The sequence below is a fragment of the Phascolarctos cinereus genome, unplaced genomic scaffold (genome assembly GCF_003287225.1).
Source record: "Phascolarctos cinereus isolate Bilbo 61053 unplaced genomic scaffold, phaCin_HiC Scaffold_1;HRSCAF=81, whole genome shotgun sequence".
NCBI lineage: Eukaryota > Metazoa > Chordata > Mammalia > Diprotodontia > Phascolarctidae > Phascolarctos > Phascolarctos cinereus.
This window is the reverse complement of record NW_027555514.1, coordinates 134,207,730-134,222,908: the sequence shown is the minus strand read 5'-3', so window position 1 is coordinate 134,222,908 and position 15,179 is coordinate 134,207,730.

Here is a 15,179-nt window from a genome sequence, read left to right as displayed (position 1 = left end):
AAACTATTAAAAAAAGAAAGGCACTTTGTAAAAGTACCTCACAAATGTAGTATGTAGTAAGTGAGTACTTTATGTGAAAGTATTATAGCCCAGAAAGAGAGGTTGTTGTTGTTTGACCTTTGGTTTTGAAAAGAACCAGTGACATCATGGATGATGTCTTGACTTGTGTGAGAACTGGATTTAAGCAACGTAGAGTTGTGCAAACTCACCACCCTTATTCTCTCCTCCTGAGGCATTGAAGTCCAGCGGCCGGACAAAAGTCAAAATGACTGGTGATGGCCCAGGATGCTGTGGATGACTTTGGAGTCTTTGATGCCTAACCAAGCTCTAAGAACTCCAGTTTCTGCTTCAGCCGCCTTCATGGCATTGGAACAAATTGTTCTCATTCACCCATTCCCACAGAGAAAGTCTTCACATGTTTGGGGTAGACATTCCCCTAACTCACCAATGGGTTTGAGGCTGGTTGGTTGACCTCAATCTGGGTTAGCTTGCCTGCCAAGACAGTTTTACTAAGGTATGGCTGCTGCACATGCTATAGCTTTTTAGAGCCACAGGTGAGAGTTAGGTAAATTAGGTGGACACCAAAGGTGGAAAGCTGCCCTGAAAAGGGCTTGACAAGCCCTCACACCAGAGGTGCTAGTCTTCCCTGAACACTCCAGAAAGAGATGAGGTTGGCAGTGAAAAGGATTTTTTTTTTAGCCCTGTCGGGGCGGGGGGGGGGGGGGTAAAGAGAAAGATCATTCTATTACTTGGGGTTGAATGAGGCGATGCTAATGAATGAAGTAGAGGAAGCCTAACTACTAGACTCTTGTTTCATTTTTTTTCTTCTAAGAAAAATGTTGACTGTCAAGTATAGAACAAAAATGGTTAGCAGGTAGGTGAAAATCATGTTATCTGGGGAAGTGGTCAGGCAATATCTAGTTGCTCTTAACATGTTCAAGTTACCAGGCCTGGGTGAACTGTGCTCAAGGATACCATGGGAAATGACAGATGTGATTGTTGTACTATTGTTGGAGACCTTTGAAAGCTGATGGAAAATGGGATAGGTTGCACAAGAATGGGTGGAAAAGGGCAAATGTGGTCCTAATTTTCAGACAGGGGGAAAAGGTGGACTCTCCAGGCTATTTATGTATCTTGACTTTATTTTGAAAAGTTTATTTATTTATTTTTAGTTTACAATATTCACTTCCATAAAATTTTGAGTACCAAATTTTCTCCCTACTTTTCCCTCCCCTCCCCCCAAGATGGCATGTAATTTATATAGCCTTTACATATACATTCGTTTTAAACCTATTTTCACATTAGTCATGCTGTAAGGAAGAATTAGAACCAATGGGAGAAACCATGAGAAAGAAAAGAAAAAAAAAGAGAGAGCAAATAATATGCTTCGATCTGTATTTAGACTCCACAGTTCTTTTTCTGGATATGGATAGCATCTTCTATCATGAGTCTTTTGGGGTTGTCTTAGATCTCTTAAGAAGAGATAAGTCTATCAAAATTAGTCACTGCACAGTGTTGCTTTTACTGTGTACAATGTTCTCCTGGTTCTGCTCACTTCAGTCAGCATCAGTTCATATAAGTCTTACAAGGTTTTTCTGAAGTCCACCTGTTCATCATTTCTTATAGCACAATAGCTTGATTCCTATTCTTGAAAACATTCTAGAACACATTATTAAGGGAGTGGTTAGTGAATATCTAGAAATTGAAACAATGATCATTAAATGCCAGCACAGAATCATCAAGCATAATTCATACCAGATTAATTTCACTTGCTTTGTTTGACAGGGAATATAGACTGGTAGAACAAAAGAATGATATAGACATAGCACATTAAGATTTGGGCATAACATTTCACAAAGCCTTTCATACTATTCATATGGACAAAATAAAAATATATGGACTTGGAACTAGTTGAGAAATCAGAGCCAAGGAGTAGCTATTAATGGGTTGATTCCAACTTGCCTTTTTTTTTTTGGCTAGGCTTAGGGGTTAAGTGACTTGCCCAGGGTCACACAGCTAGTAAGTGTTATGTATCTGAGGCCGGATTTGAACTCAGGTCCTCCTGACTCCAGGGCCAGTGCTCTATCCACTGTGCCACTTGATTCCAACTTGGAAGGAGGCCTCTAGTGAAGTGCCCCGGGGAATGTGCTATACAAAATTCTTATCAATGACTTTGATGAGGATTTGGCACACTGCCAAGCACATAATAGGTGTTTAATAATTGTTTATTGACTCATGATTGGAGACATAGATGGAACGTTTGTCGAATCTGAAGATGAAGTAGACCTTGGAGAGATAGCTAATAAGTTGGATGTCAGGGTCTAGGTTGAAAAATATGTTGACTGTGTGGATCTATGGGTTGAATCAAAGATGAAATTCAATAAGAATAAATGTGAAGTGCTATAGTTGGGCTTCCCAAATCACTCATTGTCTGTAGTGCCTGTTACAGATAAATGTATTGCTGCTGTACTAATGAATGGACTGTCTAACCACTTTTCATAAACTGGAAAATAGACATTTTCTATCAATTTTATTTTTCACGTATAGATTGTTTGATCTCTTTTAAGTAATCATGGATCTGATCATGTTCTGGGTGCGTGATGGTATTAGCATAATAGCATCTACAGATATCAGTATCTTAAGGACTTTACTTCTAAAGGGAATCAATACTCTTCCTTCTATACTTCTCCTAGGACATTCTCCATGACGAATGATGAAGATTCTCTGTTCTATATGTTGTTTGATATTAATAATCCAAGGGTCATTAAACTGAATTAACTCCATGGTTTCATTTATCAAGGAATCTTGTATGCTTTAAAATTATGAAATATTTCTTGTTGGAGGAGAGACTTTAAAACTATTTTACTCTATTGAACTGAATACTTTTAAAATAATCAATTAATATGGTGGGATTTTGGATTCACTGCATCATTTAGTCAATTGTTTGACTAAAGATATGTGGTTTGCTGAAGAAAATTATTTGCAAAAGTTTTCCTATTCCCTTCCTATATTTTCTTTTAAGGATACTCTTGATAGGTGTTTAGAACATAAAGATTTTATAAATAAGAGAAAGTTGGTATATGGGTCAGTGGTTATCATATCCTCTCAATTGCCTTTTTAGGTAGCAATATTATGTATGATTCTCATCCCACCCCTATTTGGAGAGTAGGGGTGGCATATATTTGCTTCCCTGAGCTATATTTTTTTTTGTTTTTTGTTTTTTTGTTTTAGGCAATTGGGGTTAGGTGACTGGCCCAGTGTCATACAGCTAGTAAGTGTCAAGTGTTTGGTCTAAGGCCGGATTTGAACTCAGGTCCTCCTGATTTCAGGGCCAGTGCTCTATCTACTGTGCCACCTAGCTGCCCCCCTGAGCTATATTATAAAGTGATGCCTCAGTGCTCTTCAAAAGTTGTATCTATCAGCTTTAGCACAAGTTTACTCGATTTGCTTTCTCTGGTTCAGAAGTTGTTCCTATTCTTCTTTTCTTCTTCTTCTTCTTCTTCTTCTTCTTCTCCTTCTTCTCCTTCTTCTCCTTCTTCTTCTTCTTCTTCTCTTCTTCTTCTTCTTCTTCTTCTTCTTCTTCTTCTTCTTCTTCTTCTTCTTCTTCTGGCATTTGGGGTTAAGTGACTTGCCCAGGGTCACACAGCGATGACTATCATATATCTGAGGCCAGATTTGAACTCAGGTCCTCCTGATTCCAGGGCCAATGCTCTATCTAGCTACCCAGCTGCCCTTACCTAGTCTTCTTAAGTGTTGTTTCTGAGAATGACATGGATTATCTGGGTGTGAGATAAATCATTCTACAACCTTGTTTCTCTCTCTACTGATCTTCGCTATTTTGTGAGTGATACTATTTATAATCTTCAAATGTCCTTCTTCAAAACAGCTTTATATTGCAAACTAAGTTTGGCCTGGCTGCCATATATCTCCAGTTGGCAAAGGGTCAAAGTGTTTGCTGGGAAAGGCAATTTTGGGGCTCCTTTGGCCTACTTGTTATATTGATTGCTTTTCACCACTTAAACTTCTGAAGGAAATGTTGATAAGCAGAGACAAATGTCTTCTTCTTGGTCTATCTTGGGACATTTGAGGGGCATAAATAGCTTGTGTGAATAGATCAATCTGAAGAAGTTATTAACTGTGCCATTTCTTCTCTATTCTTCTGATTTGATATTGATTTTGACTTTCACTCTGATTTGTCAATCGTCTGATGACGCACAATAGCTGATTCTATTATTCTCCTAGCAATGACTTTGGAAAGGTAGCACAGTGCCTGGCACAGAGTAAGCACCATATAAATGTTAGTTATTATTATTATTGCAACTTTTTATCCTCTTGAGCCTCAGTTTTCTTTTCTTTCAAATGAGGTGCTTAAATAAGGTGACTTTTAGGATCCCTTATACACTTAAATTTATTATCGTATGAACTAGTCATTTTTCATGTGTCAGGATATACATGATTTTATTTTTTGTGATCTTGTCCAGTGCTTACCATGTCCCATACCGTCTCTTTTTAAAGAAAGTGTTTATAATATATAGGCAAGAGACTTCTGTTCAGTTTATAAGCCTTTGGCCTCTTTTGGTTCTTTAACCTGAAGTTTACTTTCCAAAATTCTTTTCATCATTCTCTTCCATGACAGCCTTTGCACTGTGGTCATTGAGGATCAAAGTACGGTATACATTTACCTAATTTGACAGACGTTGTCAAGCTCTTCATAGAATTTCTCCACCGCTTGGCATTATGTAGTGTGTAAAATGCTGGGACCTGGATTCAGGAAGACTTAGATTTGACTGTTGACTTGAACACTAACTAACTAACTAACTAAAATAAAACCTAGAGAAAATACATACAGTCATACAACTGACTCTGGGTAAGCCATCTAACTTCTCTAGGTTTCATTTTTCTCATTTGTCACATGGACTCATGACCTCTAAGTTCCCTTCCTACTCTAAAACAATGATTTTATCATCCCCTGGAAACAGACACTGTCACATATATTGCGATTATCTTTATTGAAGTCTTTTTGGTTTTGCTCATCATGGCCACTGCAAAATCAAATGACCAAGTATCCTGCAAAATAATGCTTTTCATTGCCTTTGGGTGAAAATCGTCATTTGACTGAACAACATATCTTAGATATCAGACTATAATAGGATATTTGATGTATAGGTTTCCCCCCAAATAATCATTTCTGTTACAATACCAGTTGTGTTGGCTTTGATGATACAAAAAAAAAATTCAGGGTTATGTAATCAAAATGACCTCTTTTATCTTTTGTGGTCCCTTCTTCTCTTTATGGTTAAAAATTCTTCCTCTAGCCAGAGCTGTGAAAGGGAAAGGGTAGGGCATATGTATTTATTAAGAACATACTATGTGCCAGGTATTGTACTTAGTGTTTTACAAATATTAACTCTTTTGATCCTCACAATAACATTATGAGGTAGGTGATATTATCCCCATTTTACAACTGAAAGAAACTGAGGCAGACAAAGATTAAGTGGCTTGCCCAGAATTACAGAGCTAGTCAATGTGAGGCTGGATTTCATCTGAGATCTTTCAGACTCCAACCACCTAGCTGCCTAGAAAGGTACCTGAACTAGTCCTGCTGATCATTTTCACTGGTGTTTCATTCTATTCATTTCAGGATGCATTTCAGCTGTCCTTTCAAGTCTTTAGAACATTTTCTTTGACATCTGTCTACAGCTCCTAATCTCCTGTCTTGTGATTTTTCTATTTTCTGTCTTCGAGGAGTAATAATTTGGATACTCTATCATTATTAATTAGATCACCTCTACACTCTAGAAAACTCTTTCTTCTTGAAGTCTTTTTTTTTTTTTACTGGCCTTGTGATTTCATAATCTTGGAGAGCTGTCTGGGGGCAAAGAGAGGTTAATTTACTTGCACAGTTTCACATAGCCAGTAAGTACAAGAGTTCTTTCTAACTCCATGGCCAATTATCTATCCATTCATTCATTATATCACATTGACTCACTGCTCTGCAATGGATAAAAATTTCATTCTATGGCTAAGCTTCTGATGATAAGCCTTGTCAAAATGAGCAAGAAGGGTCCTTAAATGATCTGCATATAGTGCAGTTTGTTGTAGGGACTGTAATTGACTAGTTTACAATTTGGAAGCGTCTAACAGAGTTTGTACTTTGCCAATTCAGCCTTCAAGAGCCCAGGGTCACCTCCTTAACTCAGTGAGGCATCCAGTAGAACTTAGTAGAAGCTTCTCTTTGGATTACCATTTTTAATTCTATAAAGCCCATCTTTTTTTCATGTGTAAGAACTCAGTAGCTCATATTCAATTCAACAAATGTTCAGAAAGTATCTATTGTGTGCAAAAAGCATGAAGCTGGGCATTGGGGGAGATAAAGTTTAGATGAGACATAGTTCTATTCTTTAAAAATTTTCTCGGGGCAGCTAGGTGGATAGAGCACTGGCCCTGAAGTCAGGAGGACCTGAGTCAAATCTGGCCTCAGACCAAACACTCGACACTTAACTAACTGTGTGACTCTGAGCAAGTCACTTAACCCCAATTGCCTAAAACAAAACAAAACAAAAAACAACCAAAAAACCAAAAAAAATAAAAAACAAAAAAAATTTCTCTTGTAGGAGAATAAGGCCCATATACAGATAAGTACACTACAACAAATAATACAGCATAAATGCATCAGAGAGGTTCAAAAATATACTGTGTGAGGCCTGAGGAAGTGAGGAGAAGTTGTTATTGAATAATGAGATAAGAGGAAATTTCATGGAGAAAGAAGCTTTTGAGTTGAAATTGAAAGACTGGAGAAGAAAAGGAGAACAATATAAAAAGGGGAAGGAGACATGAAAACACAGGAGATGCTCAGGGGACAGAGTAAATCATTTTAATTAGGGTATATAGTATATGCTGAGGTGTAGATGGCTGAAAAATTTTGGTAATGTCAGATTGCAGAGGACCTCAAATGCCAGGTAAAGGACTTTGAACTTTATTCAGTAGGCAATAGATAACAAAGGGATGACATGATCTGATTTATACGGAAGTGCTTTTGGTTGGTCTGGCAGTAGAGGGATCAATGGGAGTAGGGAAAGAATGGAAGTAGGAAGACCTTTGAACAAGCTAAACCAGGTCAGTGGTAATGATGGCCTGTTCTAGGCTGGTAGAAGTGGGAACAAAGAGAAGGGGGACAATATTTTGAAGGAAAAATCAGGAAAACTTGTGAACCAATTGTACCTGAGAATTGAGGAAGAGGAAGGAGTAAAGGATAACTATATAGTTTTGAACACATAGGAGTAGATGAATAGTAGTCCTCACCGGACTAGGTGTCTAAGTGGTACAGTGGTTAGAGTGTAACACCTGAAATCAGAAAATTCTAAATTTAGATCTTGTTTCAGATATTCACTTGCTGTGTGAACCAAGGCAAGTCATTTAACCTATCTCTGCCCCAGTTACTTCATTTGTAAATGGATATAACAGCACCTACTTCACAATTATTGTGAGGATCAAATAAGATAACATGTATAAAGCACTTTGCAAATCTTAAAATGTGACAAAAGTGCAAACTGTTATTATTAGAAATAGAGAAGTCAGAAGGAAGAATGGCTTTAGAAGGAAAGTATAGTTTTGGACGTGTTCAGTTTGAGGAGTTGGTAGGACATGTAGGTACATACATCATGTAAGTAGTTGGTGATTAGCCATGAAGATATAGCTTTGAGAATATCTATCTAGAGGTAATCATTGAAGCCATAGGTGTGAGTGAACTGCCATGGAAGAGATTATAGAAAAAAGGGTCAAGAGCAGACCTTGGAGCAAGGTGCTCCTCTTGGAGCAGCTCCTCTTGGAGGAGGAGTCAAGAAAATAAAGGAGAGGTCCCTTCTTTTCCTATTTCCCCAAAATTGAAAAAGGAAGCTATCAAGAATTAACCTGCCCAGGTATATGCCCCCAAAACTGATAACTTGGAGGAAATGAATGAATACTTATAAAAATATAAAATACCCAGTTTAATAGAAAAAAATAGATTAAATAAGGTATTTATCATTAAAAAAATCCAAGATCATAAATTTTCAATGAGTTTTATCAAGCATTCAAAGGGCAATTAATTCCAATACTATGTACACTGTTTGCAAAAATAGAAAAATAAGAGGTCCTGACAAACTATTTCTATGATACAAATATGGTTTTGATACCTAAACCAGGAAATGACAAAGAAAGTAAACTGTAAATCAATATCCTTAACTGAATATTGACACAAAACTTTTAAAAATAATATTAGCAAATAGTCTACAACAATGTGTTAAAAAGATTATACACTAAAACCAGTATAAAACCATATGCCCAGCAATGTGCGTACTGTATGTTTAACTGCCTTAGGACTATATGGGCTAGTTTATTGCAAAATATTTCTTTTCAAGAGTTTTAGAGTCTTTCCTCCTTCCAATCCATTATTTTGCTCAAGCTTTGTTTTTCCTCACGTACATAATTTGGCAATTTGACTTAGAGATGATAATTTCTGAGGTTCCTTGTGAAGAAAATAATCACAATCACTATCATGTATGTAGTGTTTTAAGGTTTGTAGAACACTTCACATTTATTATCTCGTTTGATCCTCACCACAACCATGCAAGGAACATACTATTATTATTCTTACTTTATAGGTGAGGAAACTGAGGTTGAAAGAGGTTAAATGATTTTCTTAGGGTTACATAGTAAATCTTGGTCAAGATTTGAATTCTGGTCTTCCTGACTCCAAGTTTAGCACTCTATCCTTTGTACTACTTAGCAGTGAATTTACTGGTTCTGTGTGGAGATATAAGCATATAGTGTACGTTACATAATTATGGCTGATTATTTATTATGATAACTCATTATAAATGTATAATAATTATTATTTATTATAGTCAGTCAAGCAATTAATCAATAAGCATTTATTAAATGCATCTTATGTGCCAGGCACCATGCTAGGCACTAGGGAAAGTCTTTATATAATTAGTGTTTGAAGTATATGGAAGCTAGAAAGAGTTGAGGAATGGATAAAAGTGTCTATGTGTTTTTAGGCTTATGAAGAGCTATACTGTTACTCTATAAAAGATAAAGGGATATTAAGAATGTGATGCATGAGGGAGGAAAAGACTAAGAGACTTTGTAGTTCTTCATTTGTTCAGCTATGTTCAACTCTTTGTGACTCCATAAACCATGCTATGCCAGGCCCTTCTATCCTCTATTATCACTTAAAGTCTGTCCAAGCTCATGTTCATTGCTTCCATGACACTCTCTATCCCTTTCAACCTCTCCCATCCCCTTTTCCTTTCACCTTCAATCTTTCCCAACATCGGTCTTTTCCAATGAGTCCCATCTTCTCATTATGTGGCCAAAGTATATAAGCTTCAGTTTTAGTAGTTGTCCTTCCAACATGTAGCCTGAATTAATTTTTTTAAGTATTGATGGATTTTATCCTCTTGCAGTCCAAGGGAATCTCAAAAGTTTTCTAAGAGACTTATAACAACAGAGGGATTAACTGATTTTTTTTTTCTTGTCATTCAAATGTTTTGTTGTTAGGTACAATCACCTTTTAAAATAGCATTAAAATAGATTAAGGGCAAGTCCTTTTGATAAGATATTCATATTGTATTCGATATCTATAATCACCTTTACAAATACTTTAGGTTAAAGGTTAGTCATAATGATACAATATTCATTGTGATCTAGTCTTTCCCAGTTTATAAAATTATTATGATGTGTAAGACCATGTTTATATGCACAAACCAATTCAGCTATTTTTGAATTACTTGACTATTGGAGGGTAGTGATGGGGTGGTTAAGAACTGGTTTTCATTTTGTATTTTCACACAACTAAGAAAGCAGCTAAAATTTCCAAGGAGGAGGCATTAAAGATTGATTTACATGGTTTCTACATGCAAATAACAATGTTCAGTCAAGCATTGGATTTAAATATCACTAGCCATTTCAGTGTGGCTCTACCATAAATAATGCAAGTAGGCTTGGATGGTCATTTCCAGGTTTTTGCCATCTCTTTTAATCCCACTGAATAATGCAACTAGTTGTATGGATTTAGTGTTATTATGATGTGGTAATAAATATTGAAATGAAATTACATTAACTTGTCATGGCAAAATATGTGTTGTTCCAATTCATGTTTTCTTTATGCATAAAGTTAATTATGTAATTAGCTTGAAATAAAAATCAGTGAATAAGTCAGCAAATTTAGTTCTCAGGGATGGTTCTGGGTTGACGTTCTTTGAATGGTGCCAGATGGACACAGAACTTTTAAAAAACAATTTGTGAACAGAGCAGAGAGGCATGGAATACTATTTGTTATAAGAAATGACAAGTAGGATGCTTTCAGAAAAACCTGGGAAGACTTATATGAACTGATGCAAAGTGAAGTGAGTATAACCAAAAGAATATTGTATATAGTAATGGCAATATTGTACAGTGATCACTGTGAATGACTTAGCTATTCTCAGCAGTGCAATGATCTGTGATAATTCTGAAGAACATACTATGGAAAATGCTATCTACCTTCAAAGAAAGAACTGATGGAGTCTAAATGAAGATCAAAGGATATTTTTTTAAACTTTCTTTTTTTGGGAGAGTCTTTTGCAACATGGATAATATGGAAGTGTTTTGCATGACTGCACATATATAATCTATATCAAATTTCTTGCTTTCTCAAGAGGGGGGAAGTAGGGAGAGAATGAAATTTTTTTTTAAAGGGGCAGCTAGGTGGTACAGTGGAGTCAGGAGGACCTGAGTTCAAATCCAGCCTCCGACATGTAACACTTACTAGCTGTGTGTCTCTGGGCAAGTCACTTAACCCCAATTGCTTCACCAAAAAATTTTTTATAAAATAAATGTTAATTTTTTACATGTAATTGAGAAAAAAATAGATAAAAGAGGGGCAAAAAAAGAACAGAGAAGCAGATGCAGTCACTATTTGGGAATTATTGCCATCAGTATTGTTCCATAATGAAGAATGGTGGAATTGGGTCCATAATCAGATATTCGAGGTTCAAGATCCCACTGCATTAGAACAATGACATTATACTGGAATCATACCATCTAGCCTTAATTGGGATTTTAAAGCTTATCTTGTCCAACATTCATATTTTCAGAGGAGGACCAGGGAGACAAAGCAAGTTGCCTAAGGTCACATTGCCAGCTCCTAAGTTGGCATTTTTTTTTCATTGTACTACCTAGCCCAGGGGTGGGGAATCTGTGGCCTTCGGGCCCCATGTAGCCTTCTAGGTCTTTGGGTACGGCCTTTTGACTGAATACAAGTTTTACAGAACAAATCCTTTCATTAACGGGATTTGTTCTGTGCAGTTTGGATTCAGTTAAAGGGCCACACTTGAGGACCTGGAGGGCCACAGGTTCCCTACCCCTGACCTAGCCTTCACCTTTCATTTCCTGGTGGAGGAAAGGGAAGAGGCAAGATGTTTTCTGATACCTTTTTCACTTTAGAAATTTGGAAATCAAAGACAGCTGTAGAAGCCCATGAAGTTCTTCACTTGTATAGATTAAATAGAAGCCTTTTGGCAATTGGTAGAGCCTTCTCATCCTGGATCCCTCTGCTATGAAAACCCCTTTCTGCAGCTGGTGAGTTTCTTCCAGGACTTCCATTCTGGGGACAGGCTCAGGCTGGCCATGCTTCAGTCACTTTCCGGTTTTGCTTCTCTCTTTGGACTTTGCTACCATGCCCCCATAAAGACACTTTACTTACTCATCCCCACTTCATCTCCCTTTTATGTGTTATCTTTTTCCTCTAGAGTGCAAGTTCTTTGAGGGTAGAACTGTCTTTATTTTTGCTTCTATTTGTTGTATCCCCAAAGCTTAGCCCAATGCCTGGCACAGAGTAAACACTTGTCACTTGCTTACTACCATAATGACAGTCTTACCTATAACTCATTTCCATATAAGCTTCAAAGTCTGGTAATTAACACATTAGGAAGGAAAACATTTTTCATCTAATTTAAATGTTCTAATTAACAGTCATTATTATATTTAATATAATCTAACTGCAGTGCAAACATTAGAGCAAACCAAGAGTCAGACAAATCCAAGACAAATCACTGCTTTGGTGATCTCTTCCAAATAATGTTTTAGATTATAAACATTTCTTTCCAGTTGTACACCTCAGTCTTCATGGTCATTTCACAGGAGAAGTTTCCATTAACCTGCCCAGAGAAACTATCATTTGTAAATTGTATTTGTAAATAATACAATTTTTGTCTCACCTAAGAGATAGAAATGTGTTTGATACCTTTTGAGTTTGCATGTAATATGCAACATGGCATAGTGGATATTCCAGTGGATATTCCCATTTAGCATATTAAAGGGAATAAGGGGCTGACCCAAGAGATGGGGAGCCATGGGTTCAAGTGCTCTGACATTTGCTATGTGGCCTAACTTCTTAGTGCCTCAGGCAACTTCGACAATCAAAATATGCAGTCTTTGTTTGGGAAGTAACTATATTTGAAAAAAAGAACTTTATAACAAAATATTAATATTTAAAAAGAGACTATAAGTTTCCTGTGAATTACTGATTTGCATCAGTTCTCTACAAAATCAAAGGTCTAGACCAAAGAAAAAACTTGAAGAAACTATCTCTCCTACCAATAAAGGTAGAGAATATTTTCTATGGCAATAGTGGGAATGACATCATTGTGTCTCACCACAACATTGTTGAGTTATTATATAAATCATAGGATTTAGAGCCAAAAGGACCTTAAATATCATCTCATCCAATGCTCAAATAGAAATAGATCCCTGCAGGCCTCATATTGACTTAGAAAACCACTAATTGACATTCATTTTATATTGTATTTTTATTTATTTTGTCAAACATTTCCCAATTGTACTGAGGAGTTTTGTGGACAGCAAGTTGACATCTCTTGTTCTAGTACCATTCACTCATTTTATAAAAGTGGAAAATGAGGCCCCAAAGGAATGACTTACCCAAGGTCGTACAAACTCATAAGGGGTAGAATGTAGAGTAGAAAAACTAAAAAAATTGGACTTTCAAACAAAAAGGGAAAAGCGCGTAACATTTTATTACTTAAATGGAAAAAAAAACTTGCTCTATGGTCTGACAGAAGAGTGATATTGGTAATATTTATATTCAGTGGTCTTTCCCCATTTTTCATTCTTCTTTCTCTATGAATGCCCCAATGGTTCATTTGCTGGGGATTTGCATTCCTGGCCTTGTGTTCTCATAGTATTCCCTGAACTCTTGGAACTCAACCTTGACCATCTTGGGCAGTACTGCATCCTTTTCCCCTCCATGACTTGTTGCTTCCATGCCCCTCCCCAGCCCATTAAAGCCTACCTGTCTGATATTTCCCCCACTCACAGCTAGACCATCCATATCATCCAAAATGACAATATGCAAACAATGAAGAGACTTGCTTGGAGAAGAGAACAGATCCCAAGCACTCTGTCACCTCTCTCTTAATTGATGTAAGTACTTCCTATAATAGTGCAGATTTAAATGCATGAATACCTTCTATGTGACTCCTGCTTATGTCTTCCCATAAGTTCACCGTCAAAGATAGGATTTCTCCTAGATCTAGTGACAGCCCATGGGTACCAATGGAAAATTCAAGCTATTTGTTATTCCCTTTGCACACAATGTGTACACCTCTTTCTATGATTACACATTTCTGGACTAAAATCATCATTGTGAATATACTTACTATGCACATTTATACATTGCGCACATTTCCATTATCTTTGGGTCACCTACAACTTTGATTCTTTGGGAACTGTGGTGTTTTTATGATTCACAACCAGACAGTATCATTTTAAAAAGAGGTGTAAGGACATAAAGTAATTGATAGGGTTTTTGAACTGCTCAGGTTGTTATCAGTTCTGCCCTAGTCTGGCTATATCTAGAGTTTTGTCTTCAGTTCTGGGTGTTACATTTTAGGAAAGGTATTGATGAGTTAGATGGCATCCAGATGAGGGCAACCAGGGTGGTGAGGGATCTCAAGAAGACCAACTGAAGGAAGTGGAGATGTTTAGCCTGGAAGAGAGAAAACTTCAGAGAGATATGATAACTGTATTCAAATGTTTGAAGAGCACATGGAAAAAGCATTAGACTTTTTGGACTTGTCCTCTAAGGGCAGAAGTAGGAGTAACAGGTAAAAGTTATAAAAAAACTCAGATTTAGATATGATATAAGGAAAAACTGCTTAACAATTGAAACTATCCCAAAGTGAGATGAACTGCTTTGGGATATAGTTTATTTCTCTGCATTGAAGGTCTTCAAGCAGAGATGCTGTAGGGGGCCCCTGAGGTCCCTTGCAACTTTGGGATTCTGTAATTCTCTAAATATTGGTGTTAAAAAGGGTGGCTTTTTTTTTCTTTTTTGGCTAGGCAATGGGGTTAAGTGACTTGCCCAGGATCACACAGCTGGTAAGTGTCAAGTGTCTGAGGCCAGATTTGAACTCAGGTCCTCCTGACTCCAGGGCTGGTGCTGTAGCCAATGTGCCACCTAGCTGCCCCAAATTAATTTTTTGTTTTTGGTGAGGCAGTTGGGGTTAAGTAACTTGTCCAGAGTCACACAGATAGTGAGTGTCATGTGTCTGAGGTTGGATTTAAACTCGGGTGCTCCTGACTCCAGGGTTGGCGCTCTATCCACCGTGAGGCTTTTGTTTTAAGGGAGTATAGTGGATTGCTGAGAGAACTATGCAATTTACCACATACAATTAAACCCATTCTTTTTCTCTTATGCAGTTGGGGACCAAACTCATTGTCCATCTTCAATATCTATACAAGTATATGTACTGATCAATTAAATCAATGGGTTGTGCAGTTGCACTGGATTTGTTTCAACCACTTGGTTTTTCCTTTGTGAATAGTTGGGTTCTCAAGTAGCATGTGTATTTCAGCAGTGGCCAGGGGAATTAAACAACATGCCAGGTATTTGAATGATATCTTTTTGGTAGGCAGTCTTTGTGACATTCCTCAAAGAACACAATTTAAGCAGGTTTTATATAAAGCTGCCCCTCTTTGTGGTATCTGGTATGTTCCCTTTTAACCACTTTCAATAATTTTTTTATTGTAAGCCACCTCCTTATTGAATTTCTCTTGACCAACAAAATAACACCCCCCCACCCTTATAAACGATAACTTTAAGTATCAGTTCTCACACAAAGCTATTATTAGTCTAA